The following is a 26,561-nucleotide window of genomic DNA, read 5'->3' as shown; positions in this document are numbered from 1 at the left end:
CCACTTGTGCATCCATGTTTTAGTTGTAAACTGCCCAAAGAGCTTAGGCTGTTGGGCAATATAAATATGTAATAAATAATAATAATAATAATAATAATAATAATAATAATAATAATAAAAATAATAATAATAATAATAATAATAATCCACCATGTTCTTTATAATGACGGTTTAGGGGCTAAGGAAATTTTTATATACCCCCTTACACAATTATTTCCAGTGTGTTCTTCAGAGTCCCTGTTAACCATTTTACTTAAGGAGCCAATATTTTAATGACAATGTAGCAATATTGCATAAATTATCTATGATTGATCTCTGATCCTTTTTATGTTAATAGGAGGTTCAATTTAACTGATTTTATAGAATATTTTATATTATTTATACTCTGTTGTCTTGTTCTGTTTTGGTCAGTGGACAATAAATAAAATATTGATTGATTGGGAATAATTTTAAACCTTAAAGCTTAAGGTAACCTGTACCATTAACAAATCAACAACTTGTTTAATATTTATGGATTTTAAAAGCCCTAATCTCTTCCTTATCTGCTAATAAACATATCACCAAAACTTCCTGATTTATACTTTCTCCTGTTAAATCAAAATTACAAATTGTTAGGCTATGATCTAAGGGCCTGGCTTCACATACCGACATTCTCATTTCCATAGTTCTTAGCACAAAAATATGGTGTCTTCTAAATATTGAGTTTGTTCTTACTCTATACTGTTAGCTTCACCCTACCCGGTGCCTGTTTACACTTCCCTGTGCCTGTTTGCATTCTCTTTCCCTCCTTATTGTTTACTACAACTTTATTAGACTGTAAGCCTATGCGGCAGGGTCTTGCTATTTACTGTGCAATCTGTACAGCACCATGTACATTGATGGTGCTATATATAATAATAATAATAATAATAATAATAATAATAATAATAATAATAATAATATGTACCTACAAATAGCATGTATAACCTGGTGTGTCCTGATGGAAATATCTCCAGATGTCAATACGCCCTCTTCTTTATCATTCAGCCAGGATCATTTAATCATTCCTGGGTCTGTGACTCAGCAAAATTAACCAAGGAATCAGAGGAGGGAGGCTGTTGTGTCTGTGCATGAGTCATTTCCCTCCATTTGCTTCCTCCCAATGAGTAGAAATGCAGGTGGTTAGAGTGTCCAACTGGGAGTGAGGAGACCAGTGTTCCATTCCGTTCCATTCATGAAATTCACCTTGAACTCATCTCTTAGCCTATCTTACCTTACAGGCTTGTTGTGAGAATAAATTGGGGCTGGGCAGAAATTGTAGGCTGGTATTTTCTCTTTTGCACTCTGAAAATGAACCGTTTTTTTTGGGGGGGGGGTAGAGAAAGGTGCCTCCAATTTCAATTTCAATGAAAGCTTGAGAAACAGGGAGATGGGTTGTTAACAGAGGAGGAGAAGAGGAAAGCAACCCAGGCAATTTCCACCTCTCTCTGCTCCATAAACCACAGTTATTGAACCTCTTTCAGTCCCAAGATCAAAGTAAGTTTCGGAAGAGGCATTTGAACCTTTCAGAATGGAGGAAAACCCTGCACAAAACCTGGGAATCCACCAAATGATCAGGGGAAGGTCAGGGGAAAGATGCATGGCCATCTGGAGAAGCTTGGAAGGACAAATTGGGATCCAAGAAAGCTGGATCTGGGCCACCGGGCTTGAGGTTAAGAACATAAGAACGTGAGAAGAACCCTACTGGAACAGCACTCTCTTCATACAGCGTCCAACAAGCCGCCCATGGAAAACCCACAAGCAGGACATGAGTGCAAAAGCACCCTCCTGCCCATGTTCCCCACCAACTGACGTACCTAGGCATACTGCCTCAAATAGGAACATGGGAAGCTGCCTTATACTGAGTTAGATCATTGATCCATCTAGCCCAGTATTGTCGACACTGACCCGCAGTGACGACTCTCCGGGGTTTTAGGTGAGATTGTTTCCTCACCCTGCCTGGAGAAGCCAGGGATGGAACCTGGGGCCTTCTGCGTGCAAAGCAGGTGCTCTGTCACACTGAGCTATGGCCCCTCCCATTGGAGGTAACACATAGCCATCAGGACTAGTAGCCATTGAGAGCCTTCTCCTCCAGGAATTTGTCTCAGTCCCTTTTCAAGCCATCCAAATTGGTGGCCATGGCCACACCTTGTGGTAGCAAATGCCATAATTTAACTATGCGCTGTGCGAAGAAGTCCTTCCTTTTACCTGTCCTGAATCTCCCACCCATCAGCTTCATGGGACTCCTGCCTTTGACACATCTATTATATACGGATGAGAAATTCTTCTGCTCTCAGCGCTCAACATGTGGTTGTGATGAACTCCCCTCACCCCCATTTCAGAGCGTGCAGGAAGGTTGTTACTCAATTTGCTTTGTTTGGAACTCGTTGCATTTTTCTGATCTGGAGTCATGCCGGCTATGATCTTATCTGTAACCCTCATCCTGCGATATGAGTTATAGCTGCTGCAAGGTCACTTTGTGAAAACGTAAGTGTGGATACAATCTCGGCGGCTGCTATTAACCCTCTGGTAGTAATTACTAACTCAATCGAGGTGCAATTCATGGCTTTACTGTATGAAATGGTTTGGAAGCGCATGGCTGTACTGAAGCTCTATTTCTGTCCGGAATGCCCAGCGTGATCATGAGCAGCAGAATGTCAATTGAGACAAACTCAGGCTGACCTGAGCATCACAGAACATACATTTTCTTGCCTAGCTGCATCAACAAGCTCAAGCAATCACCTGGAATTCTTGACTGCCTGAACCAAAGGAGATTAACATACTTGTTGCCTTTAGGATTTATCCAGCACTCTTTCTGTTCAAATCCCCCACGCCCTACGCATTTTTTTTTCTGAATGTGATGCATTTAGATTAATCCCCTGCTCTGTATCTCAAACAGAGGGCATATCTACACCAGTGTTTATCCCAGGGATCGCCCCGGTATCATTCCTGTGCATCCACAGGACGCACAGGGGATCCCGGGGCAGGGAGGGATGATCCCTCCATTTCCCTGAGATAACCGGCACCCCTTGTATCTCGATTTTTCCCACGGCCTCAGGATTGTCCCGAGACTGTGGGAGGTGTGGCCAGCCATCCTGGTTTCATCCTGGCTCCACACAAGTAAACGCAAGGAGCCAGAAGCTGGGCATGGGGCACAGAGCTCCTCAGGCAGTCTGTGCCCATCAGGGGTGGGGAGTGTGTGTGTGTGTGTGTTTTACCTGAAATTTTCGCTGGAGCTCCATCTCTCCAAATGTTCTTTAAAAAAAAAAAAAGGCCACTGCAAACAGGCCCGATGCCCGGGATGTCGCGCTACCCATGTGGACTGAGGGGGAGGATCTCTTGAGCAGAATAGCACAAGATCCTCCCCTTTCCCTCCTGTACTTCTGGGAGGTCTAGACGTGCCCACTGATGTAACCTACATGTGTGGAACTGCAGTGGCTCATATTTGCCCCTTTTTTACTTATGCACCAAACCCTTTTCTCCCCAAGACATGTAGATTGGAAGTTCCTCTGGACAGGGGCCTGCATTTTTTGTGTGTGTCATTCTGTAGACTGGGTTCCCCCCCCAAAAAAAAATGCGGCCTGCAGTTGCCCACAAATTGGACCACTGAGCTCAGCATGGTTGGGAAACCTCCAGCCCATGGACCAGGTATGATCTGGGAAGACTCCCCTTCCAGACTGAGGCCTGCCTTCCTCACACCCCTATAGGAACTAGTGGGGGGGGGGAATTCCATTGGTTAACACTCCCCTCCCTGTGCTATGCCACGCCTGCCTTGAAACTTCTCCCGATGGTGCAACTAGACTTGCAAAATGCCTTCCACTTAAGTCAATAGAAATCTTTTTTCCAAGCTTAATTGCTACAAGGGGGCAGTTGAAGAAAGCATTCGATCGATGGGTAGATTCAACGCCGCCTGGGAATGGCTGTCCAGGGTTTCAGGCAGGGGTCTTCACAGCCCTACCTGGAGATGCCAAGGACTGACCTGTGGCCCTGTGCATGCAAAGCATGTGCTCTACCATTGAGCTAAGGCCCTTTCACCAAAAGGCGAACATTTCTATAGATATGAAGACAAAAAATATGTAAAATGGTGTTGAATTGGATTTGGACTTACAGCCCGTGCATGCCACCACTGGGTTATAATCACTGGGCTCTAGTTCCTCCAAATTAGGGGTGGGCTTGTGGTCCTCCAGTTGTTTTGCCTACAACCCGGGTCAGCGTCAAGGGTAGGCATGGTTGGGCACTTGCAGATGGCCCACATCCTAGCAGGGGCCCACTAACAAAAGCCCGAAGGAGTTGCTCCTCCTCTTCCCCTTTGCAACTTGCTTGTTCCCCTTCCTCTCGTTCTGGCCAAGACAACGGTGGTGGTGAGAAGGGGGAACAGGAGATGCCATGCCCTACTTGCTCCCTGGATCTCTGCCTGCCAAGCAAGCAAGCACCAGCCAGGAGGAGGAGGAGGAGGAAGAGCAAGAGCACCTGGTAATAACGGTGATGAAAAGGTAAACTCAGGCCGTTGCTGGACGAGGGTTTAGCCCGGTGCGAGGCCCGGGCTCCCTGCTGTGCGTGCAGATGACACACAGGGGATCCCGGGGTCAGGCCGGGCTAAACCCTCCCTTGACCCAGGATAACCAGATCCACTTGTGGCCTGGTTTTTCCGCAGCCCCAGGCTGAGCCCGGGGCTGCGGAAGGTCTAGCTGGCTCTGTGGCTTTTCCCAGGAACGCTTTTCCATAGGAACGCTGTGCCCATCGGGCTGGGGGAGGGTAAAATCACGGGGGGGGGGAGATGGGGGCCGAGGGGGGAAGAGCAGACCCGGCGGGAGAGATGGGGGGAAGAGTGGAGCCAGGGTGGAGAGATCGCAGCTGGGGGGGGGGGGGCAGAGGGGGCATCGGACATGGAGAGTGGGGGGAAGACGAGTGAGTGAGCGGGGGCAGACATGGTGAGTGGGGAGCGGACGGGCAAACGAGCAGGGGATGGGCAGGCAAGTGAGCGGGGGGCAGACATGGCGAGCAGGGGTGGACGGGCGAGCGAGCGGGCATCAGACATTGTGGGGAGGGAATTGGGGGCAGAGGGGAGCAGGGAACCTTTTATTTTTTAAAAAAAAAAAAGACTTACCTTTTCGTTGGTGCGCTCCTGCGCACATGGCCCCTTTAGTTTTTTAAAAAATGGCCGACGTGATGGGGCTTTCCCTTACCCCATCGCGTGTTACGTCTAGCTAGGGGCGACGGCCCGTGCTAGCTGCAGCGTGGCCTCGCCCTGACTCCCCACCGGATTATCAGGTAGGTCTAGCAAGGCCCTCAGTGGGGGAAGGGGTTTTGCCAAAAAGGCACTCAAAAATTATTTATTTATTTAAAACATTTCTTGGCCACCTTTCAAGGCAGAAGCCCTCACAAGGCGGCTTACAGCAATACAATACATGAAGACATGTACACGATAAAATAGCAATTAGAAACAATAAAACCCAAGGGTAAAACCAGCAAGGATAACAATGACAAGAAGCAGCAACAACAGTACTCATAACACGAGAACACCACGATCAAATAATACATTTTCAAGGCCTTCTTAAAAGCCTGCAAGGACGGCGCATGGCATGGCGGACCTCCGATGGGAGTTTGTTCCAAAGGTGTGGGGCCACTGGAGACAGCATTGCCTACAATGCCTATCATCCTTCTCCATTGCCTAGGTTGAACCTATGAACAGGAGGACAGGGCTCCTGTATCTTTAACAGTTGCATAGAAAAGGGAATTTCAGCAGGTGTCATTTGTATATATGGAGAACCTGGTGAAATTCCCTCTTCATCACCACAGTTAAAGCTGCAGGAGCTATACTAGAGTGATCAGATTTAAAAGAGGGCAGGGCACCTGCAGCTTTAACTGGTGTGATGAAGAGGAAATTTCACCAGGTTCTCCATAAATACAAATGACACCTGCTGAAATTCTCTTTTCAGTACAACTGTTAAAGGTACAGGAGCCCTGTCCTCCTTTTCATATGCTCACCCTACCATTGCCTATGCTGGCTAAGGCTGCGAGGGAGACTGGAGCAGGCAGGGACCATCAGAGCCTGCTTCAGTTGGACCCGACCCCCCCCCCCGCCCCGCACAGGGCTAACATCTTCACCTTGTGGGGAAGAAGGAGCTGTTGGTTTGCCCCTCCATTGGGAGATGAGAGGACGGAGCAGGGCCTTCCCACCAGTCTAAGCAGTCTCCTTAATTTCTTTTTATTTTCTCCCTCTTCCCTCCCCATACACTTTTCCTTGTGTGTCATGTCTTTTTTTAGAATGCAAGCCTGAGGGTAGGGACTATCTTCTTTAGTGATACGTTGTAAGCCGCTCTGAGAGCCTTTTGGCTGAGGTGCGGGATAAAAATACTCTAAATAAATAATAAATAAATAAGGCTGATGGGAGTTGTAGGCCAAATAACCCGGAGGGCCACAAATTGTCCTCCTGCCTGAGTGGAAAGCACACCATTACTCCTCCGCAAGTGTCCTTGCCAGCCACCTCCAGGATTCAGTCTGATTGTCTCTCTACCCAAATTTAAAACTGCCCCTTTAAGCTGCTAAGCCTTTTATCTAGCACTGACAATGTAACAAAATTGCATTCCTTTTCTGAGGAACACATTCATACACCATTTAGGGAGATGCTGGGCATTCACCCTAAGTCTTTCGCCAACAGCCGTGCATCGCAAGCGAGAGTTATCTGGATGACCACTTACATAATTCGCTCGCAAGTGGAGACACGGAGGGCCCAGCTTGTCTCGGGTGGAAGGGCAGGGTTTGAAGTTGACACTGCAGGGAGTGTGTTGCACAGAGGAACCGACAAGAATAAAATGCCATCTGGCATACCGGAGATTTGCAAGCAAGTTTGTCAGCCCCTGGTGTGGAAGAACCAGAAACTCTCATAAACTAGGAACTGGGATGAGAAATATTCCAGCTGGGTCTAAGCAACATTGAGAAATGTCTTGTTCCACGCTCCACACTTCCCCAAAAGTTGAGAAGTTCCAGTTCTGCTTTGTATTATTTATTTAAAGTATTTTTATGCCACTCTTCAGTCAAAAAAGACTTCCGGAGTGGCTTACATAGACACGACACACAAGGAAAAAGGAATGGGGAGGGGAAAGGAAGAAAAAGGAAAACATGAGATCTTCAGGAGGTTGGTGGAATGGCCTTGCTTTGCCTCTTATTTCCTGAGGGGTGGCAGCAGGGGGGGCTTCAAGACTAGGCCCTTATGTTCCCTCAGCCATGCTCCCGTCTCCCTCACTCTTCCTTCTTTTTATACAGTCAGTTCCCTCCTGAGGGTTCGAATACTGGGGACTTTGAGTGTTTCGTGAGGCTGAGCAGATAGGAAGCTAGCAGGCACGTGACCGGGACTAGTACTAGTTTCAAAAACTGCATCTTTCCCTCCCCCCACATGCAAACACACACACATATTTGTCACTTCCCAAATTAGCTTCTTTCTAAATAGCTCCAAGCGTCAGACTTGCTTTTTCCCTACCCAAAATGAAAACTGCCTCTTTTCTTCTCACTTGGAACACGCATGGACCTAATCTACGCCTACAGCCCTTTTGCAAGGGAGATGGGGTGGTTGCGTTTTCCCGCTTCCGGGAGCCAAGTTTCCTGCATTTTCACGAGTGCCGTTGCAGGAGGACGTGTGCCCCATAAGTGTGCACTTCCACTTATGGATTGGGAGAAGTGGGCGGGGCTAGACAGATTACAGGGCTATGACAGGGATGACTCGTCAGAGACGTGCACAGCTACACGTGGGGTGGATAGGGAACCCATCGAATGTGTGATGGTGCGCAGAGATATGTTTGTGCTAAAATAAAATACGCACTCTCGCCACCTCAACAAATACACATCCAAAACCTGTGGCAAAAATGGCAGCCGCATCCACTCCCACACACCTCCAAAACAGCTGCACACTCCCCGGAACTTGTGCAACAGCTTTGCAAAAGGGATGGGCACATCAGCCACAGACTTTGGGATTGTAGCCAGATAGCCAAAAAATCCATGACAAAAGCAGTCAGCGCTATTCTGGGAAAACTGAGGGGTGGACCCGAGATCACCGTGGGATCAGCTGCATGCCATGTGGCCTGGTAGGGACGAATTTGATATTATTCTGGAATAAACATCTGATGTAGACAAGGCCATGGTCCCAGTCCTAGCCAATTAGAAGAGAAGGTCGCATTACATGCTAACATATAGATGTTACATTATGTTCCCAGGCCTAGCCAGTTTGGAGAGAGGGTCGCATCTCATCCTAACGTGTAGATGTTACATTATGATCCCAGGCCTAGCCAGTTAGGAGAGAGGGTTGCATCTCATCCTAACATGTAGATGTTACATTATGATCCCAGGCCTAGCCAGTTAGGAGAGAGGGTTGCATCTCATCCTAACATATAGATGTTACATTATGATCCCAGCCCTAGCCAGTTAGGAGAGAGGGCCGCATCTCATCCTAACATGTAGATGTTACATTATGGCCCCAGTCCAAGCCAGTTAGGAGAGAAGGTTTCATCAGATCCTAGCATATAGATGTTATGTTATTTTCCTTCCTAGTTGGCTATGACTGCACATTAATTAACATTCTAATGTTGTTGTTGTTGTTGTTACACTCCAAAAAGCACCATCTATAGCACCTATGGGGCTATATATTTCTATACAAATAAAGATTGTATGTAAACTGTGTGGAGTTGAATATGTATTATAGCCATGTCTGCTATTAGGGGTGAGCAAATCAGTCTACTTCCAGTCTGAATCATTTTTGCATTTGCTCATTTGTTTATTTGTAACATTTATATACGGCTGGAATCTCTTAGTGGCTCATCCTCTCATCCCTAAACCTGTCCACGTTAAGCTGTGAATTTCTTTTTTTAAAATCTGCATGAAAATCTGCATGCAAATATGGCTTTTTAAACCCATTTACCCCCAAATATACATTTCTAAATGTATTTTCTCTCAAAATGTGTAGCGTGATGCTTTTGTTTTGTTTTAGCAGAGACTGCATCAAAACATTTGGGGAGTGTAAAAATCCTTAGATAAGTCACTTTCTCTTCTTTACCCTTCTTCATCATTCAGGGTGAAATCAGGGCATGGCCAGAATTTGGCATTTTCTCATGATGCATTTTGTTGAGGCATAAACACCAACCCTTTTCCTCCCACCCAGATGGATTCCATACGTCTTCTGTAACAAAAACAATGTCAGAACATCCCTAAATTAAGCCATGGGTGGGATAATGCAGAATGACAGATGGTTTTCTTACATTCAAGTAACGCCAAGCTTCTACTATACACAAGGTTATGGTTGTGATAATGGGAGTTATGTAAGATGCTTCATCACTGCTTAGATACAAGAGGCCGGCCCCACAGCAATGTGATTTGTAAGTGTGGAGTGGTAGTAACAAGCCTGTCTGATGTCATTGATTAGTCAGTGGATATTTGTGTTGGCAGGAACAGCAGGAAGACTGAAAAGAAAGCAGCGATCTTTAGTTTTCCATTTTATACTGGGCCTGTTTAGACAACACTCAAAGGCATGGTTAGGCCGCTAACCCTTTTGCAGCAAATGGTTAGGCCAGATCTACACAGCGCACTGAAGGCGCTTGCATGCGCCTGCAGTGCGCCCCGAAAGCAACTGTGTAGATCCTGCTGGAAGAGACGGAGGAGGAGGCGGCTGGGGAATCCGTCTACGTCCTTGCCGCTGCCACCACCCACCTCCCCGCCAGCCTCCTGCTGCCAGCGAAAGAGCCACCCGGGTCGGAGAGCTTCTTCCGCTCTCCGCCCCGCCTTCTTCTGCCGAGTGGCTCTTTCGCCAGCAGCAGGAGGCCGGCGGGGAGGTGGGCGGCGGTGGCAAGGACGCGGCTGGATTCCCCAGCCGCCTCCTCCTCCTCCGCCTCCTCCTCTACACAGTCGCTTTCGGGGGGCGCTGCAGGCGCATGCAAGCACCTTCAGTGCGCTGTGTAGATCCGCTCCTAGTGAGCGGGTTCAAATCATTTCTATACCGCCCAGAGAGCTCCGGCTATTGGGCGGTATAGAAATGTAATAAATAAATAAATAAATAAATAAATAAATAAATAAATAAATAATAAAATGGTTATGTAGCCATCCTGGTTAGGAATGGTTCACACTAAGCCACAACGTTTAGCTCAAAATGCTTAACCACCATGGCTTAGCATGTCACCTGAACAGATCCACTCTCTGCAGGCATTACTAGCTGGCATCCTTGTGCAACAATCAGGGACTCTATTTCCTTCTTTGCCACCCGCCCTCTGGGTCCACCGCTCAAAGCAGCACCACATGGCTGGGTCTAAAAGACTTATGGGTGAACCAATGCAGAAGTGACTGCTCAGTGGCAGAGTCTCTGCTTTGCATGCAGGAGGTCATCCTGAGTATCTTCAGGCAGGGCTGGGAAAGAATCCTGTCTTAAACCCTGGAGAGATGCCACCAGTCAGTGCCATCAAGCTGTTCAGACGACACGCTAAGCCACGGTTAGGCTGCTAACCCTTTTGCAGCAAGCGGTTAGTGAGTGTGTTTAAACCGTGGTTATGTAGCCACCATGGTTAGGAATGGTCCACATGACACACTAAGTCACGGTCCACATGACACACTAAGCCATAATGCTTAGCTCAAAACGCTTAACCACCGTAACTTAGCGTGTCGTCTGAACAGGGTCTATGTCTGGCGGTGGCCATTTTAATTTCCCCAAATGGCCACAAAGTAGACTTGCTCAGAGGTATTGTGGGAAATTTAAATGACAGACCCTCCCACTTGCGGGGTTGATGTGACTTTGTGGGCACCGTGAGACACTAAAATGGTATGTGGACCCGGTCACACAGTGCTTTTTGGAGTACTGCTTCTGTGTCCTGCTACTGTCCACTGTTGTAGCCTCTCAAAATTCTCTGCAGAGAAATTCAGGGCACAGCTCCACTGAATTTCTCCGGGGGGGGGGGGGGAGAGAAATTCTCCAACAGATTCTCACAGGTAGGACTCACCATTAGCGGGCATTATAGCACAACGGCTTTTTTTTCTTCCTGTAAGGTTCTTTAGGCTCTTTTATGCTACCTCTATAAGCGGCAACAGTAGCAACTGTGTTGGCAGCCTGGTCCCCCATTTTTCATCTTGCACAATGCAGGTATGGCGGGGGGGGGGCAGTATTGTCTGCAGCTGCAGGAAGGAGGTAGAGCCAGGCCTGTGCCAAAATCTCTCTTCCAATTTCCTGAACATGTTCTTCCCCCGTGAGAGAGGACTTCCGTGATTCTGATTCATGCTTGGGGGCATTTTATAATGTAATTTGGATTTCTTTTAGTGTTTTTGAGTTTGCCTAATCTGAGGTGAGTGAGGGCACTGTGTGTCTGTGGGGGTATTTTTCCCCCTATTACACATTTCTCCATTGCTCCGCAGACTCCCAAGTTGCCTGTACTTCCTGATATGAAAAAAAATGATACGATATGATACGATATGAAAAATATGATACGATATGATACAATATGAAAAAGCCCTATGGGAGGAATTACCTCTGCATGTTTTCCCCTGGGCTTTAAGTGCAGGAAGCCAGGGAGGCTACAGAGCGCCAGAGAGATGATTAAGACCATAAGAACAGCCCTGCTGGATCAGACCATCTAGTTCATCATTCTGTTGACACAGTGGCCACCCAGCTGCCCACAAGAAACTCACAAGCAAGACACAAGTGCAACAGCAATGAAAGACAGGAGACTCACATGCATGTCTACACCGCCTGGCGTTCCGGGAGGGAGGGGGGAGGCTCTCGCAATATTGTGCTCGCAAGATCTTCCCCTTTGGACAGACCCATGCACGACATTCTGGGAGGAGCGAGGGATGTTGCAGCCGCCATTTTTTTTAACAGATGATGAGCGCACGTGCGTTCCAACGCAAATGTAAGTTTTTAAAAAACCGCTTCCGCTCCCCCCACCCCACAGCTGATGGGCACGAAGCACTTGAAGGGCTCCGTGCCCCATGCCTGGTTCCTGCCTCCTCGCGTTTACTCACGAGGATCTGGGATGAAACCAGGATGGCTGCCAACACCTCTCGCAGTCTCAGGACGATCCTGAGACTGTTGGAGAAATCAGGCTAAAAGCTGTCCCGCTTATCCCGGGGAAATGGAGGGATCATTTCTCCTTGCCCCCGGGATCCCCTGTGCATCATGTGGATGCACGAGGATGATCCCGGGACAATCCCTCGGATAAAGCATGGTGTAGACATGCCCCTACTCTTTGGGCACCAAATAAGTAAGGTAACCACAAGAACCCTGAACCTAACCCATGAGAATTTCTCCAAAATTTTCTTCTCCTTTGAACTTCTTTTTGAAAGCAATTTCTTTTCCATCAAATTGAATGAGAATGGTTGGGGGGGGGGGGGAGCAGAACATATTTTTTCACCACAGCACTATATAAATCTGCCCTGGCCCAGCAGAGGGCATTTTCCCCAGGCCACCCTTACCTGGAACCTTGGAGTGGGGTGCTTTGTGATTAGGGCCTTGCTGTCCGTGCTGCATCCTGGGGAGTCCCATCTGGCAGCAATACAGTAACAGACCTTATCTGTGGTGGCACCCACCCACTAGAACGACCTCCTTTCCACGATACATCAGTCACTGAGCACGGTAATGGACTGGATGAGGGCCAATAAACTGAGACTCAATCCAGACAAAACGGAGGTACTGTTAGCAGGTGGTTCGCCTGTCTGGCTAGGTGATGTTCACCCTGTTCTGGATGGGGTTGCACTCCCTCTAAAGGATTGTGTTCGTAGTTTGGGAGTGTTCTTGGATCCAGAACTGTCACTTGAGGCACAGGTGAACTCAGTGGCAAAGAGCACCTTTTATCAGCTTAGGTTGATATACCAACTGTGCCCTTATCTGGACAGAGATAGTCTAGCTATAGTTATTCATGCTCTCATAACCTTTATTATTATTATTATTTATTTATATAGCACCATCAATGTACATGGTGCTGTACAGAGTAAACAGTAAATAGCAAGACCCTGCCGCATAGGCTTACATTCTAATAAAATCATAATAAAACAATAAGGAGGGGAAGAGAATGCAAACAGGCACAGGGTAGGGTAAACAGGCACTGGGAAGGGTAAAACTAACAGTAAAAAGTCAGAACAAAATCAAGTTTTAAAAGCTTTAGGAAAAAGAAAAGTTTTTAGCTGAGCTTTAAAAGCTGCGGTTGAACTTGTAGTTCTCAAATGTTCTGGAAGAGCGTTCCAGGCATAAGGGGCAGCAGAAGAAAACATTTGGATTACTGCAATGTGTTATACATGGGGCTGCCTTTGAAAATGGTCCGGAAACTTCAACTGGTACAAACAGGGCAGCCCGTTTACTAGGGAGACCATATTTGGGAAACCAAAAAAGAGGACACCTAGTGTGTGTGTGGGGAAGCAGCTTTCTGAGTCCTGCAGAAAGTACGTTATTCCCCCGCCACCTTAAAGAACCCGATTGGAGGGGAGGAGGGGAAAGGATTTCATTCTGCACCCCCACCATCCACTCCAATTGGGGCCTTTTCTATAATGTCCACGAATGACCCACTTTCCCCTTTAAGACCTCAATTGGAGCTCTGGGTGGGGGAATGATGTGCCTCAAGAAAGCATGTCATTCCCTCCTGCCATGCTAATGGCAGCCTTAAAGGGGAAGGTGTGTCATTACAGGACATTATTGAAAATTATAGAAAATCCCCCGACACCATGGAAAGAACAAAAACCAGGACAAATCCGGGAAAATCCTGACAGTTGGTCACCCTACCGTTTACTAACAGGGACTGGCTGTTGAGATCATATCACGCCAGTCCTTCTACAACTTCATTGACTGCCAATCCACGTCCGGGCCTGATTCAAAGTGCTTGTATTGACATTTAAAGCCCTAAATGGCTTGGGGCCAGGCTATCTGAAGGAACACCTCCTCCCATATGTACCTGCCCAGACCCTAAGGTCATCCTCAGGGGTCCTTCTCAGCGAGCCCCTGCCAAAGGAAGCGAGGCAGGTGGCTACCAGGAGGAGGGCCTTCTCTGCTGTGGTACCCTGGCTGTGGAATGAGCTTCCTAAGGAGGTTCACTTGGCACCTACATTATATTCTTTTAGACGCCAGGTGAAGACCTTTTTATTCTCCCAGTATTTTAACAGTCTATAAATTAATTTTCACCTTGCTGTTTTAAATTTGTATTTTAAATTTGTATTTTTGCATTGCTGCTGTTTTTATCTTGGCTGTGCTTTTATATTGTATTTTATATTATGGTTTTATACTGTTGTTGTTTTAAAAAAATTGTCTTAATTTTGTGAACCGCCCAGAGAGCTTCGGCTATTGGGCAATATAGAAATGCAATAAATAAATAAAAGAAATAAAAATGTCTTTTTGACAGTTATTAAAAATGTACTTATTTACCCTGGCTTTCCCCAACTATCAACTTGCCTGGAAGTTTGTGTGCTTTCTAAAACAGGATCTACACTCCTGCTTTAAAATGGTTTATAACAGTAGTGACAACTGTTGGGCCCCAGGACACACGCCATAGACAGTTTTCAAACCGTTTTCAGAGGGGGGATCTACACTACTGCTTTAAAGCGCTTTATAACAGTTTTGACAACTGTTGGGGCCCAGGACACACTGCATATACAGTTTTCAAAGGGCTTTAAAGCGCTTTCAAAGCAGTAGTGTAGATCCCCCCAAGTGTCCTATCCCACTTGGTGTAGATCTGGCATTGTTTTATAATTTGCTGTAAAATGCTTCACGGTTTTTAAAATGGGTAGCAGTATGTAAATATTCTAAAATAAATAACTACATTCTAGCATCCCTTCATTACAAATTTTGCAATAGAGATTTTGAAAATATGGCATCCAATGTCAACATTTGACATCAAAATTAAACATTTGAACTTCGATGTTTGACTGGTTACTTGTTTGTTTTTTCCTTGCCTGTTCATACGGAATTTCCTGACTGATTAAGCACATGAATGAAGCTAGCATGACATTTACTAACTGCTCTTGCAAATCAGCTATCTGATAATGTCAGTTGATTATTACTGTACAGTGTCTCAGGTGCAATCATACGCAGGTGGCTGTATCTCAGCTGTCAGAAATAGCTCAGATTAATATTTTAAAAATGCAGCAGCCAGGTTGTCCAAGGGGCTCACTTTGGTGCTTCAAGAGCTCCATTGGCTGCCGGTGGCTGCTAGGGTGCGCTACAAGGTCTTGTTGACCATGTATAAAGCCCTGCATTGCTTGGGTCCTGGATACCTGAGCACTCGCCTCTCTCCTGTGTCTCACCATTGGCAGACTCGCTCTCAGGAGCAGGGTGCCCTGATGGTCCCCCACTGCAAATTGGAATGTGCGGGGGCCAGGGCTTTTTCAGTGGCTGGCCCCCGGTTATGGAATAATGTGCCCCTGGAGACTAGACAGGCTCCCACTCTCAATTGCTTCAAACACCTTTGTAAGGCGTTTTTATTTTCACAAGAGTTTGGGGAGGGGGTGGTTTAAATTGGGGTTGAGGGCTTTTAATTTTTTGAGGGTGAGGGTTTTAATGGAATTGTTTTATATGTTATTGTAAAGCGCCTCAATGCCAGAAATGGTGAGGCGGTGCTATAAAAATGCTTTAAATAAATAAAATAAATAAATAAATAAGATAAAATAGATTAGAATAGAATATTTAATGGTACCATAAACAATATATTTTCCTGTTTCCATAAATTACAGCTATATTCCAATTAGTCAAATACATCTGTATTTGTTAAAACTGTATATTCCCAGAATCTGGTCAAGGGAATTTTTTTCACTACATACAGGGACGGATTAAGGCCAGCTGATGCCCTAAACACAGCCCCATCATGATGCCCCCCTTGGCCCTTCCATTGCTGAGCCGGCAAGACATTAAAACTCAAGAGGTGCTGAAGGTGAAATAAGACATTAAAAACTCAATTTTCTTCAAGGCCATCCCCAACACCAGAACACACAACTATATCAAATATAAACTATTTTTTATTATATTTATTTAACACCAAATTGCAGTAAGCAATATAAGCCAATTACTTACTTATAACTAGGGCAACAGGAAAAAAATACAAATTTTCATCACTGTTTTATGCATTTTTAAAAAATAAATCTGTTATTAGGGGGAAAATACAAATGCAAAAATTTAGATGGCTACAGCTATGGTACCGGTACTTTCCTTGGTGCCCGAAGCACGTGCTTATATTGCTTAAAGGTTAATCCAGGACTGATTGCATACAAGGTGTTCCATTCTTTATTTATGCTGAGAAACTACAGGTGGGCAGTCCACAGGCCGGCCACCCTGCAAAGGTGGAGGGCCACCCGCCTTTCACCACTGCCCAGCTGATCATCAATCAGCTGGGTGGTAGAGCACAGACAGATTGCTGTTTTCTTGTTGCTAATAGAAGAGGGGAAACAGTGGTCTTGATTAGGATCACTGGGATGGGGAGGTGGAGTGTAACAATATCAAGGAAGTACTGATTCAGCCTGAGTGGGTTGTGCTTCCAGGGAGAAACAAGAAATGAGTGTGGGCAACACCCATTGCTTCCGGCCTGAGGAGAGAGAGGGCACTACCTGAGAGAGCTCTGCGGAAAGGGCTTTCTTTAAATCAAACTTAGGTTGATTTAAGGCACAGTCTGTGGGGTGAAGTACAGCGGCTTTGAAACAGATTTAAGTTAAAGGAAGCCAGATTCCGGCTGGACATCAGGAAACACTTCCTGTTAGAGCAGTACGACAATGGAACCAGTTACCTCGGGAGGTTGTGGGCTCTCCCACACTAGAGGCCTTCAAGAGGCAGCTGGACAACCACCTGTCAGGTATGCTTTAAGGTGGATTCCTGCATTGAGCAGGGGGTTGGACTTGATGGCCTTATAGGCCCCTTCCAACTCTACCATTCTATGATTCTATGATTTTAACCCCATCCGATTTCAGTGGGGCTGTGACTCCATTCTGGGTTTTAGACAGGACCAGCCAGAATTCTAAAGGAGATATTCAAGGTGCTGAATATTCCACACCTTGGATAGCTCCTTGAGAATTCTGGCTCATTTTGGCTGAAACCTGGAGCAGATTCCCCACCCCACCAACGTTGGAGCCACCAGCCTCCACTGACTGCAGCTGTAAACGCCGTGGATTTCCTAGAGGCTGAAATGGAGCCCTGAGGTTTTGCATGAGCTCATAGCGTGAGAAGAACTTCATGGGCAAGTCATGCCAGCCCTCTGGATTGTGCCTAGATCCCATGTACTGGGCAGGAAGACAATAGCAGGCGTACCACCCCATTGCTGCACTCCTGGCCCAGTGCCAGACAGAACCGATTTCCTAAACAAATGTTGGATTAGGTTTGAATTCTCTTTCTCACCCCTGGGGGGAAAAAACACCAAAAAACCCTTGCATAATTTGACATCGGCTTGTTTATAATAGGTTCACTCCTGCGTGTGAAATGACCTTCTAAATCTCCTCTAGCTGACATTACTCATGCTGTTGTCATCTACAGCTTAGTTCCTAGGGTGGCAGACTTTGGCCTGGGCTGCACCCTTGCCTTGGTTTGTGTATCTTGCGCGTTCTCGTTTAGAAGCCTGACAGCCGGGAGACAGTGATTGTCTGAAAAGCAGGCTAAGAAATAAAGTAAATAAATACTGTATGTGTGAACTGCCCAGGGAGCTTCGGCTATTGGGCGGTATAAAAATGCAATAAATAAATAAATAATACATCCAAGACTTCAGGTAGGGTGACCATATGAAAAGGAGGACAGGGCTCCTGTATCTTTAACAGTTGTATTGAAAAGTAAATTTTGGCAGGTGTCATTTGTATATACGGGGAACCTGGTGAAACTCCCTCTTCATAGCAACAGTTAAAGCTGCAGGTGCCCTGCCCTCTTTTAAATCTAGTCACTCTAGTATAGCTCCTGCAGCTTTAACTGCTGTGATGAAGACGGAATTTCATCAGGTTCTTCATATATACAAATGACACCTGCTGAAATTCCCTTTTCTATGCAACTGTTAAATATACAGGAGCCCGGTCCTCCTTTCCATAGGGTCACCCTACTTCAGGGGACGGCTCGCATGACTGAATTCGCCTTCATAAAATGAAGGAAACCCTAGTGCAAAGAGCCCATCTGAAAGACAGACCTACCCCTTCCTGATGAGCTCTGTCATTGTTCCACGCAGGTTAACTCACATTCAAGCATCCACACTTAAATGTACATTTAGGGCACAATCCTACTGAATGTGTCCTGGTGATTGGAAGTCCCCCAGTTCAGAGGTGTCTGATCATCCAATGCAGGGCAGGAGGAGCTAGGGAGGAGACCCAAAGCCTTAAGCAGCAGGTTTTAAGGCAGCCTTCCTCAACCTGGGGCGCTCCAGATGTGTTGGACTGCATCTCTCAGAATGCCCCAGCCAGCAGAGCATTCTGGGAGTTGTAGTCCAACACATCTGGAGCGCCCCAGGTTGAGGAAGGCTGGTTTAAAGTGTCTTCTGAACTGGCCCACTATGGCTTAGCATGTCATGTAGTGATGGCCACCAATTTGGATGGCTTTAAAAGGAGGTTGGATAAATTCCTGGAAGAAAAGGCTATCAATGGCTACTAGCCCTGATGGTTGTGCGCTATCTCCAGTATTTGAGGCAGTAAGCCTGTGTGCACCAGTTTCTGGGGAACATGGGTGGGAGGGTGCTGTTGCACCATGTCCTGCTTTGTTGGTCCCTGGCCGATGGCTGGTTGGCCCCTGTATCTGATTTAACATGGCACTTCTTAAGCTCTTATGCTAACCATTCCTAACCATGGTGGCTACATAACCACAATTTAAACACTCTCACTAACCACTCGCTGCAAAAGTGTTCATGGTCTAACCATGGCTTAGCGTGTTGTCTGAACATGCCCGTTGTAAATCTGGCCTGCCACCTCTTTGAAATCTATTTGGCCTCTTCCAATCAAAATCCAAACAAATCCAACATCTGACCCCTACAAAAAAACAACAAATGTTAGAGACTTGGGCCAGATCTGGTATATGGAATGTGTCCTGGGCCCCAACTGTTGTCAATACCGTTATAAACCAGTAGTGTAGATCCTTGCTGTGCATTTGCACACTGACAAAGGTAGTCTGGGCTCCATGGCTACTTGCTGGATTCCAGTGGGACTTGAAACAAACCCTTTTAATTAGAACTGGTCTTTGATTAAAGAAGGCCCACTGGAAGTGGTAAATTCTTGTCTCTTTCCTGATGTGGTTTAGGAAGGGATCAGGGAGCATAATTCAGGGACGGGCAACCATTCTGCGTCCAGTGATGCTCCTGGCGAAAAAAAGTTGCACTTTCTAGCAGATCTGCACACTCCTCCTCGCTTTTGCAACACCGCCATCAGGAGATACAATGCAAAAAAAGGGGGGGTACAAATTCTGCCAGGATGTTTGCCGCCTGCCAGATTATGCAAATCCTGGATTGGGTGCAGCTCATGGTCTAGGAAGAGGGGTTGCCAGATTTTGCAAGGGGTTTCACAATGTGGCACGGATTCTGGCCCTTCACCACACTTCCCAATTTTGAAGTCAAACGTTTGAGAGGCTACAGCAGTGACTAAATCAGGAAAGACTGGCTTGAGATATCGAGATTCATATTTTTCATACACCAGAGATCCTGGGGTGTGAAGGGGGAAGCTTTATAGCAGGGCTAAGGAAACCAGGGCCCGTGGGCCAAATTCGACCCTCCTGGGGGTCATCATGCAGCCCTTCACAATTCCCCAAATGGCCACACCCCCTTCTCCCCAAATGCCAAACATTGGGTGGTTTTCCAGCCTTTGCGCCCACCCATCCACCCACCCCCATTTCAAAAGATTGGAAGTCCTCTTCCAAGGCCTCATTACTGGAGCTAAGAGCATCACATTGCGATATGCTGATAGTGGGGGCATTTTGGCCCCACAGCTTTCACCTTTGACCCCTGCCACCTCTGGAACGCAGCCCCCAAAGACTTCTCTATAACTGGCCAAAAGAGGTTTCCCATCCCTGCTTTATGGTCTAGGACATTATCAATCCCCTCCATTTCACAGGATGAAAACAGCTTGTAACTCTAGCTGTGTGCAAATCATAGGCATGCACAAAGGATGTGCCGGGTGTGCCCTCTAACGTCTCAAGCAGTAAGCACCGAACTGAGGGGGCCATTGAATAGGGGTCAAGTTGTAGGGGGAACGGTCCTCTGGCTGCCCTCCAGCTGCTTTGCTGCCACGCCGAAAAATCACTGCCTCTAAGAGAGCGCCGTTGCTCCTGGCAGCAGGAGCAAAAAGGAATCGCTCTCCTAAGAACCTCTGTAAAAGCTAATATCACCACGACAGCCCCTCCTCTGGCCAGTGTCACCAGAAAGCCCCACCAATGCTGGGGCTTAAGGGGCATCTCCTCATACTCCCCCTCCCACCTGCAATGGCCCTCCAGCAAGTCAGGAGTAGGACATCAGTATCTACAGTGTTAGGCCTTAGCTAGATCTAAGGTTTATCCCGGGGTCGTCCCTGCCTGCTCCCGGGATATCCTGTGTGTCATTTACATGAACAGGGATGACCCCGGGACGATCCCGGGATAAATCTTAGGTCTAGCTAAGGCCTCAAATAAATAAACAAACAAATAAAATATCCTTTATGATTGAGTATTTTATAAATGTTTGCCTTTAAAAATAAATCAATCCCTGGGTACACCCCCTAATGTAATGTGTTGCGTACGCGTATGGTGCAAATAGCCTACCAAAATTGTCCTCTACATGGGCAGAGAAATTGTGAGCTGGGGGGAGTTGACTCTTTTTTCCCTTTTTGCTGGGAGAAAAGGAATTCTCCAACCATTATCTGGGTTGGGTTCACTGCTGGCCATGGCTGTAGCGCAATTGCTTTCATTTTCCTAAGAATTTTCTTTTGGTGCTCAGTTAAGATCTGGATCTGGTCAGTACCAGGATGAGAAACTTCTTGGGAACTGTAGGTATGATCCCATCACAGGGAAAATACTGGATGCAAAAGAAATCGGGGTTTTGTTTTTTAGCTTCCCTGAGGAAGAACTGCATGTTCAGGATGTGTTGGGAACCAGCTTCGCATGAAATCATCTTTGTTCAAACGATGCCCCCGTCTCAGCACAAGGCAGAACTCTCACTACCAGACAAGTTGCTCCTTATCCTTAGTTTACTCCAGTGATGAAATTTAAACATGCAAAACACAAAAAAGATCTCTCTCTCTCTCTCTCTCTCTCTCTTTGTCTTTCTCTAGATATCAGACAGACAAAATTATTCATAGTGGTGCAGAGTAGGGGTGTGCACGGACCCACCAATCCGCTTCTCTTCCAGATTCACAACTTCTGGATCGGGTCTGCTCCGATCTGATCCGCTCCGCCTATGGTCCGCTCTGCTTCGCTGCGGAGCTCCGAAATGGAGCTCCGCTTCCCCCCCCATAGACTTGCATTGAAATTCAAAAATGCCTACAACTTTTTTTCTGTTAACGTTAGAAACCTCAAACTCAGCACCATGATAGCTTATCCATGTATACACATGCAAGCCAAGCCTCAAGCAAATCCAAGCATCCCCTGATTTTGGGGGGGGGGGGTTGAAAATCGAACACCCCATTTTCAGAAATGGGATTTACTCTGACATTTTTACAGATAAAAACTTTGAAGCAGGCACCCTCACAGATGCCATCTAGATCCACATTCATGGCAAGTTTCAAGCAAATCCCATCGTCCCCTGATTTTTGGCAGGGTTTTTAACCTTTAAAGCATCACCCCTAACCCCAATTCACACCCCTTTCGATATCTCTGACTTCTTCACACAGTGCAGAATTAAACTATAGAACTCACTACCCCAAGATGTAGTGATGGCCACCAACTTGGATGGCTTTGAAAGGGGTTTAGATAGGGTGACCATACGGAAAGGAGGACAGGGCTCCTGTATCTTTAATGGTTGTATAGAAAAGGAAATTTCAGCAGGTGGCATTTGCGCATGCAGCACCTGGTGAAATTCCCTCTTTTTCGCAACAGTTAAAGCTGCAGGAGCCCTGCCCTCTTGACCAGATTCTATGCATGCACAGTGGTGACAAAGGGCATTTCTACATGAAGCTTTTATCCTGCAGCTTCTTCTTTCAGATTCTTTGTGGAATTAAGATCAGCTCCTTTACACATGCTTTTCCCCGGGGATTTTCTTTCTCTGCCTTTCTATACATTCAGTATACAACCACTAGATGGTGCTGTGGCATAGCAGAATTGAGCAATTACATGTGACTCTCATTCCACCTTTTCTAAATAATATCAGGCTTTCCTTCTTAGGGGGAAAAAATGTGATAATGGTTGCAAAGCATGAGAGGGGCCCTGGAGATGACGACCCACAAACTATCATGAGTGAGCAGTTATGAGCATTCGGTTGAAAGGCTCAAGTTGCAGTCATTCCCCAAAAGAAGGACAATCTGTAGCAACTAGGGATGGGTTTGCATTTCATTTCAGTTTGGTTTTGATGAGAATTTTCCAAGCATTGAAAAGTTTTCCAAATTCTGGACAAAAACTTAAGGGTTTTTTTTGTTTGTTTTGTTTTTACGAATGTGTGAAAAACCAAAACTGGTATGGTAGAGTCTTTCACCCATGCACAGAGTGTTTATTTCTCAAAAGTCTGGCTTTTGGATCCTTGCGTATTCAAACGTATCAGTTCATGTTCAACGTATTCAATCGTATCAGTGCATGTTCAATCACGATAAGGTGGCCACCTCTTTTTTCCTGACAAGCTCCTCATATGGCAGGCAGATACATCATGGTTCTTTCCATGCTGGGAGAAGCTGTTACATATTAAATTTGGCTGGTGCACACGGGCGAGCATTTTGTTTCTGTTCATTTTAGATAAAGATCTTCAAGTTCTTCATATTTGGCTGAGAAAGAACTTGAGATTCCTTCCGGAACAAGTGAAAGTGGCAGATTTGCTCATCCCTGCTAGCAACTCAGTTAACTCTACATAGATATTATTCTCTCAAGAACCAATCTGAAAGTAAAGTGATAATACTTCAAGCCAGTGTGGTGTAGTGGCTAAGGTGTTGGACTGGGAGTCAGGAGATCCGGGTTCTAGTCCCCACTCGACCATGGAAAACCACTAGGTGACTTTGGGCCAATCACAGACTCTCAGCCCAACCTACCTCACAGGGTTGTTGTTGTGAGGATAAAATGGAGAGGAGGAGGAGGATTATGTACGCCGCCTTGGGTTCCTTGGAGGAAAAAAGTGGGACAATAATAATAATAATAATAATAATAATAATAATAATAATAATAATAATGATCCCCCCATGTGAGCTTCAAAAATTACTGTATCTCACCCCCAAAGGATCTCTATATTAACTACTAATCATAATCAAAGTTTGCTAGTTAAAGAGTGTGTCTTTTAGCAGTCTTTTATTCTGGTTGACACAATTTCTACACCGCTGTGCTTGAAGTCACCCAACTATACTGTCAAAGTTTTGCCATTTTTTGTTTTGTTTTGTGCTGGGCTTGTCTTAAACTTGTTGTGTCACTGCGTCCTTCTGCCCATTATATTGTACTAGCAGGATTCATATTGCAAGGCATTTGGCCTTTCCAGCAATGAAGATGAGTTATATAAGAGATTAGAGTTTGGTTTCTTCCTGCAACGTGACGTGATGTGGGTGGGGGACATCAAGCAGCGTTTGCTTCCAAGGCAGCCATGTAACAGAACACCCAATGCAAGGCAGAATTTCAAAAGCTGGTTCAGAAAACAATGGGGCAGAACTCAACTCCAGGATTCCTCGGGGCTACCGGAGTTTGTGGCTGCACTCCAGAATTCCCGCCCCCTCATGACAAGGAGTACTGCATGTCAATGCTGTTGGCCAAACCCAAAGCTTAACAAAGACTGTGTTTTCAGCCAAACAAAACAGAAAACTGAGACGGCTAAATAATTTTCAGCCTATTGATTGGTTCACACTTGAGAATGGGAGGGGATACCAAATGGAAAGAAGTTCAAAGGAGAAGGAAAATTCAGAGAAGGTACGGACTGTGCCAGGCATTTGATCCAGGAGATTTGAGTGCTCCGATTCATGTCCACTAGCTAGTACACACTTGCTGCCTGGCTTTAGGCGAATGACGGCCACAATTGTATGCATGTTTAGGCAGAAAAACGTCCTACAACTCCCAGTGTGCCTCAGCCAGCCCTGCTGTCTGCAGCATGCTGGGAGCTGTAGGACATTTTCTGTCTAAACACGCGTAGGATGGCATCCTTATTCTCTCAGCTGCAGATTCCTAGCTGCTGCCACCCACCAGTAGTCATTCCAGCAGGCTCAGCTAAGGGAGAAGAGAGGGGCACCAGGACCATTCCATCAGCCCAGCCAAAATAATGAATCCCCCCCCCCTTCACTCTTCATTCCTTTTTCTTAGTGCGTTGTTTCTTCTTAGATTTTAAGCCTGTGGGCAGGGACCTTCCTTTTTGATAGATTATACTTCTTTTAATTTTAAATATAAAATTTCAACAATAAAAAACAAAACTAAAAAAAGAGGAAAAGAAAATAATTGTAACTACAGAAATTTAAATATATCAGTACATGCAGATGAAATGTGTGTGTATAATATATACATTTCAATACATGCGTATAAAATGTGTGTGTGTGTGTGTGTGTGTGTGTGAAAATGCAGCTTTCTAAGAATTATACATTAACTGCAATAAAAGCAGACCAAATAGCCAAATAAGTATCCATTCGCAGGTGGTGTCTATGCACCGCCCATTCAAATGTTGAAGGTGTTATAAGGTGTTATAATCCATTGCATTATAGGAGGTGAGCATTTATCCTTCCAATGTTTTAATAACAGTTTTTAGCTGTCAAAAGGGTGCAGAGAATCCATTTGCACTGAAGGTGTGTTAGCTTTCAGGAAGCATCTGTCAGGTATGCTTTAAGGTAGATTCCTGCAATGAGCAGGGGGTTGGACTCGATAGCCTTATAGGCCCCTTCCAACTCTACTATTCTATGATTATATGAAGCAGGTAGCTAATTCAAAACATGTACATCAGTAAATATTAAAGAGTGTTCCAATACAATGTTTATCCATATAATAACACCCTCCCTCATAGAGGCATCTATTGGGCATTGCTAAAACATATGATTAAAAATGCATTAGCTGTGTTACACCTCCAGCAATTAGATGACCTAGGGCCTTGCTAGACGATGGGTAGCCTGGTACGAACCCCAGGCCGGCCCCTGTGCATCCAGATGACTCACAGGGGATCCTGGGCTCAGGCAGGGCTGAAACCTCCTTTGGCCTGGGCTAACCGGAATCTCTTTTGGCCCAGTATTACCTGCAGCCTCGGGCTGAGCCCAAGACTGTGTGCATCTAGCTCATTCTGCCGCTTTTTCCAGCTACCGTGCTTACTCGCGAGTAGCCGGGACAAGCAGGGGAGCCCAGGGGAGGTGTGAGGGGGAGATCAGGGGGGAGGTGGGGGGAGATCAGAGCCGGGGGGAGGTGGGGGGAGATCAGAGCCCAGGGAGGTGCGGGGGAGATCGGAGGCAGGGGGGAAGGGGGCGAGCAGGGGGGGTGACGGAGCTGGCGAGGATGGGGGGGAAATGAAGCCAGTGGGAGAGGGGGGACTCATGGCCAGGGAGGGGGAGGGGGAGGGTGTTTTTTTTAAAGGCCTTACCTAAGGACAGGAGCGTTCCTGCATCCGGCCCCTTTAAAAAAATAAAAAATAAAAAAACGGCGGATGCAACAGGGCTTTGCTTCCCCCGTCGCGTCTACATCTAGCAAGGCGCAACAGCCCATGCTACTTGTAGCATGGGCTCGCCGCTCTTCCCGCCCGGATTATGCAGTAGGTCTAGCAAAGCCCATAGTCAACCCATTATTAAAGAGATGCTGTGGCATCCAATAGACATGGAACAAGAGTTTTTGCAGAATAAGCCATAACCTGAGATCCATGGATGCTTCAGATATACAACGCGCCATTGATTAGGCAAAATAGGACAATCTACTTCCCTATCCCATTTCTGCTTAAGACCCTGTATAAAATATTTATTCACCAATAACATGGCTTGGGGGTCAGTGTAACTGATTGGCCTCAATAAGTGATTCCAATAGTGCAGACGACTCTGGAGCAGTAAAAGTAGTGGGGCTGAACGTAGATTCCCACAAATGTTGCAATTGCTGGTATTGCCATTCAGCCGTGGCAGGCAAATTATATGCAGAACCACAAATGTCAAAAACTCATGATCAGCCCGCACAAGTTGATCCAAGGTAAATAGCCATTTAGGCATTCAGGTTCCCCACCCAAACGTTTTCTTGCCAATTTTTAAATCTGGGTTTCCCTGGAAAGACAATTTAGCATGAGGAAATGGATCAAAATGTAATTGATATATTATACACCACACACTTCTAACAGCTGTAACTGCAGAAGGGCACGTGTTTGCTTTAATTTGCCAGGAATCTACCGCCATTCATTTAGAGGGGGGATCTGGACAAGAAGATTCTAAAACTGACCAAGGTGGAAAATCTGATCTAAGTGGAAAAGATAAATTTTTAGTATAGGTTAACAAATAGGCCCAATGGTATAATGCAACATCCGGAAAGCTGAAGCCATCTTTAAGTGGAAGTTGCATCCCTT

Source organism: Elgaria multicarinata, chromosome 14, assembly GCF_023053635.1.
Source record: "Elgaria multicarinata webbii isolate HBS135686 ecotype San Diego chromosome 14, rElgMul1.1.pri, whole genome shotgun sequence".
NCBI lineage: Eukaryota > Metazoa > Chordata > Lepidosauria > Squamata > Anguidae > Elgaria > Elgaria multicarinata.
Note: the sequence above shows the minus strand (reverse complement) of the source record.